Source organism: Leptodactylus fuscus, chromosome 1 (genome assembly GCF_031893055.1).
Source record: "Leptodactylus fuscus isolate aLepFus1 chromosome 1, aLepFus1.hap2, whole genome shotgun sequence".
NCBI classification, from domain to species: Eukaryota; Metazoa; Chordata; class Amphibia; order Anura; family Leptodactylidae; genus Leptodactylus; species Leptodactylus fuscus.
Window position 1 is genome coordinate 221,278,820 of NC_134265.1, and position 5,113 is coordinate 221,283,932.

Here is a 5,113-nt window from a genome sequence, read left to right on the forward strand (position 1 = left end):
CGGTAGGGCCCCATAATGAGGGTCTTAATAGTCCAGGCTGGGGCCTACGGGGGGATTCCCCGGTCTCCCGGCGGGCCTGTCCGACCCTGCACATCTCTCCCCCTCTACACTACTCCCTGCAGTCCACCTACTGTATCTCCCCCCCTTCACTAAATCGTGCACCTCGCAGCTCTCCATGTTGCTCCACTACACAGGATACTGTGGAAGGTCTTGCTTACAAGTAAAGACACGCCTATCCGGTCATGTGACCTTGTATCGGCAGACGGTCCTTACGGAGTCTAGTATTTAGCCTTTACCCATCCAAACTCCTATATCATGCTCACACACAGCCTGACCCTCTCCCCCAGCCCTTTCCACCCCTCTTGCTTACACATGCCGTCTCTTACCTCCTTCCAGTCTCCATTCACTGCAACTTCTTTTTCCTGTGTAACTCGGCACTGTCCTGAATAGCTCCGCCCACGCCAGTCTGATCACATGATCACGTCGTCACCGGAAGTCCTTTAGCCCACTAGGATTTCGCGTCTACCATCTTTAATACTGGTACTGTCAGCACAGTCATATAAAGTGTAGTCTTAGTGTAATACCGTTGATTGGTCGTATTAAGATTGGTTGACGGATTGAAAGTTCTACTTGTGGTAAAGGAGCTGGGGAAGAAATACAGGTATATTTAGTCATTCTACAGTAACAGCAATAGATGGATGCTTGGGTCCTGTGAAGAGATACAGAAGTATCTTTAGGAAGACACGTTTTCATTACTCACAAAAATAAAAACAAGGTACTTGTGTCCTATACACTGCTAACATTCCACTCAGCACTACTCCAAGTGCACATCTCCAAACTATTGAAGAACAGAAAGAGGGCGAAAACGTGCTTTAGAAACATATTGCTTTCGACATTCTGCTGTTTCCCTGCTATGTGAATTTATTCCAGCCACACCCACTTTCACTTGTTTGGCACGTGCTACAACAGCTGTGTAGAAACCTTCCCAATTAGTTGGCCACGCCCCCTCAGAAACACGTGAGGGGGTGTGGCAAGCATGTGATGCCTTAAATACAGCTGTTGTAGTATACGGAAGCTAGTTGTGCAGAAGGAGGACGGCGCGTGGACTGGTGTGCTGCAGAGACGTGGGACCGGCTGAGTTGACACGGTAGGTTTCCCCCCTTTTATTTGCTCTTAGCTTTGCCTGTGGAACTCTGTGGGAGCTCTGAAGGTGACCGTTCTTATAGGGAGACCTGTGCTTGCTAGTTCTTATAGAGACAGCGCCCGGTGGTTCTTAACAGATCTATGCCTTGGCGGGTCTTATAGAGAGCTATGCCTGCCAGTTCTTACTTGAGAGCAGATCCTGACGGGTTTAGCCGTCTGTCATTGTATTTCTGTGATATTTCGGTCGGTTATTACATTAATGCATTTGATGGAACTGGCCTCCCTTATTCCTAATGGCATTAATAGGTCTAGCCCTAGTCCGGCGGTTTTGGCTGCTTTTGTCATTGTGTTACTGTGATAGTTGGGCGGGTTATTGCTTTAATGCTCTGATGAGAACGCCGCCGCCTAGTGGCATTAGTATGCCTAGACTAATAAAACAACCTGGCAGCTCACCATACAACTGCATGGTGAGGCCATAGCCCATCCCTAGTCCTAGCTAGATAGGGTGCCGGAGCATGACCCGTTGCATTGATATTGGAGGGGATATTGATGTAACACCGTGTGAAGGCTAGTAATTAAATTAAAAAACAAACCAACTTTGCAATTGATGCTCTGCATTTCTTGCTTCACCATGCCATCAGAGTAACTTTCTGCTTTGGCTAGTCTCTGCCCTAGGCCCCCTGAGTTGTAGTAGGTTTTTCCCTCTAATACCATGATAGAAATGAGTCTAATCCTAATGGCATTAGTATGCCTAGACTAATATAAGCTGTAGGGAAATGGCAGCTCACCATACAACTGTATGGTGAGACTGTCGGCCCAGCCCTAGCTCAACCTACTATAGAGAATGCATGTATTGCTACTTTTTTTTTGGCTGTCCCCAGTCCTAATGGTAAATCTAGACGAGTTTTTCCAGGGTCTTATACTGACTGCCGTACTGGAGTCGGGAAGGAATTTTTTTCCCATAACATGGGGTTATTGGCATTGGCCTCATGGGGTTTTTTGCCTTCCTCTGGATCAACTCTGTAGGGCTGTACTTTATGTATGTTTCTCTTTATGCAACCTTATCTAATGTGTATATGAATGTTATAAAACGACACACTGTGGATATTATATTTCAATATTCCCTACTGTATGAGGGTTTTACACTTGTTAGAATAGTTGATCCTGGGTCTTGTACTGACTGCCAGTTTTCGCCTTCCTCTGGATCAACTCTGTCGGGGTTATAGGTTGTATTTGCTGGCCTTGTCTTCCTCCACCTTCCTCTGTGTATATAATATTAGACACACTACCCTTATTACTGTCTCGGGCAACTCTTGGGTAACTGTTCACTAAAAAAATCTTGGTCATTATTGTCACTGTATCATTGTGATAATGGAGGGGTTATCACTTTAATACTTTGATCAGAATGACTCTGCCCCCCCCCCCCCAACAATAATCCAACAATATTCAATCTCCTGCAGTTTCTGAATCGACACTAAAACGGTTTTTTAAGTGTCGTGTTTTCCTCTTTTGTAGCTGTGAAAGCTGGATCTACTACTAGAAGAACATCACCTTGCCCTCTACAAGATTGTAGGTAAGTTCCATTTGGCCTTTTTTTTGGGTATTTTGCAGCTGCTGTGAGCAAGGATCAATATAAAACTGGTGCCTAAAGCTATCCTCTTCATTGTTATGTCGGAGGTCTATGGATCATAAGTCCCTCATTATGAATTCAAGCCTTCGTGTGGTGATGGCAGGGGTGGTGGAGGGCACTAGCGGTAGATTACTATGTGCTCTTTAGGTTTTGCCTGTGTCCTTGAGAACTGACCTCTAATCTAGGTTTATAAAGCTTGTATCCTACTGTGTGGTTAGTTGTTAGAAAGATAATGCGTTGTAGAGTCATGAAGGGGCAAGTAGATGTAGACTAGGTGTGGATGGCTGTCACGACTTGTCAAATCCTGCATCCGGCTAGCACTGAGGGGACATGTCACAAGCTGCATGGGATTTGTGATTCCCGCACTGTGATGCTGTATGATCTGAGCAGTGTAGGTGCTGAACTAAACCCCACCAAGTGGAGATTGTGGGTAACAGTTGGAGTCCAACTCAGGAGCTCCCTGAAGACGATGGTGGTGACTTCTGTGACCTGTAGGAACGGGCAGCACATGTGCCGGAGATCATGTGCTGTTCGCTCCTGCTAATTACGGAAATGGCTGCTTTCGTTCTCAGGAGTTGGCATTCCTGTTCTGTGCCAGATCTCTGAGGGGTCCTGTCGGTGCATGCTATGTTTAGGTTGTGCGATGTTGCAGTGTGTCAGTGTTCTTGTAAGATGGGGCGGGTTATTGATGGTTGTCCATATGTGGTTTGCATTTGTGAGTCTCTTCAAAGCTGTGGCACATTATCCTTTATAGTCTGTAGTTCCCAAAACTGCCTTTACCATTGTTGCGTCGGAGGTAAGGGTTCATAAACCCCTCCTTATGAATCTGAGTCTTCATGTGGTGATGGAGAGGGTGGTGGAGGATGTGGGTAGACTGCTATATTTAGTACGTCTGCTTGTAGTATCAACTTTTAGCATGGGGTCTTTTTAATGGGATGAAGGCAAAACCTCTCTTGGTACTCAAAACTCTTTTCATACAGTACAGGCAGTTTGCTGTGGGGTTAACGCTAAGGGTTGTGGTGAACCGAGTCATGGGTAGGCGCCTAAAGTCCAGATGGGCTTTCTGGCAACTGGTATCAAACGCTGGCCAGTGTAGCTGTGTTCTTTCTGCGGTGCTGTGTGGTCTGAGTGGTGTAGCTGCTTCAGTGAAGCCCTTAAGTGGGCGTCTGGCTGGATGAGGCCTGGAGTCTCAACTCTGGGAGCTCCCTGAGGAAGATGGCGGTGACTTCTGTGATATGTAGGCACAGGCAGCACATGGTTTTTTGGTGCTTGTTGGGCACTGTGCTACAAGTGGTGGTGTTGCTTGTACTATAGCGCATGGTGGCCACGCTTTCGGCCGGAGCGTATCGCTATGCTTGTCTATATTTCGGTAACATCACCGCGAGTGGTATGGGGCTTAGCAGGGGCTGGAGATCATGTGCTATTTGGGCCTGCAAGTTACAGGAATCCCTGCTTTCTTTTACAGGGAGCTTCAAGAGTTGGTATTTTAGGCCTTATCCATATCAGATTTCCAATTGAGGACTTCACTTTAGTACCTGCGCTGCTTAGCTCATACAGCATCGTGGCGGGAGTGTAGCTGCATTGACCAGCATCTGACACCAGTCGCCAGAAAACCCTCTGGTCTAAAGGTGGCTGCTCAGGCTTTGTTTGCTGCATCCTGCGGTCTTGGTTTTGCAGCAGGTTGTCGGTGTTGTGTGGACGGATGACGGTGTGCTAAGAGTTTTTCTTTGTTTGCAATGGCGGTAAAATGTTCATTCCAAAAGTATGTAGTGGAGCGTTTTTGTCGGTCGGTTGTCGTATCTTATAGCATTCCAAATTTATTTTGTCGTATCCGGTTTCCCATTTTTCTGTAAAATGACATGAACTTACTTTCTCTTCTAGACTTGTGCTTGCTTCAGGAGTGGAGAACATGTGACATGGACACCTGGCTGGACCTTCATCTCGCGTATCAACTATTAGTTCTATGAAATGTTTCAATTTGTCTTTTTGCTGTAAAGTTTCCTATGAACATAACCAGCTAAAAAAAAACTTGAATCTTCAGAAGTGGATACATTTTTTTTTAATGTCTAAGGGGGGGCGTTCACACTACAATCTGTGTCCGCTGCTAATGTCCATTCAAAATCTTGTGCGGACATTAGCAGCAGACACTGACGATTGTGTGAACGCCCCCTTACTAATGACAGATTACAAGCTTTTGATGCTCTCTGCTTCTTCCTCAGGTATATTTCGAAAACTCTTAATCTGTCATTAGTCATTAATAAAGGGATCCACTACCAAAGACTCGTTTTGGTTTTGTTTGTGTTTTTTTTGTTTTGTTTTTTATTGATTTCATATCCACTG

The 5,113-nt window shown here is 45.8% G+C and overlaps 1 long non-coding RNA gene across 1 annotated transcript; it reads left to right on the forward strand.

Annotated features, from left to right (window-relative positions):
- Positions 1-567: 567 nt before the first annotated feature.
- Positions 568-4,884, forward strand: LOC142195095 (uncharacterized). Its single transcript, XR_012715064.1, has 3 exons — positions 568-1,147; positions 2,659-2,716; positions 4,655-4,884. It is a non-coding gene; the product is annotated as an uncharacterized LOC142195095 (long non-coding RNA).
- Positions 4,885-5,113: the final 229 nt, after the last annotated feature.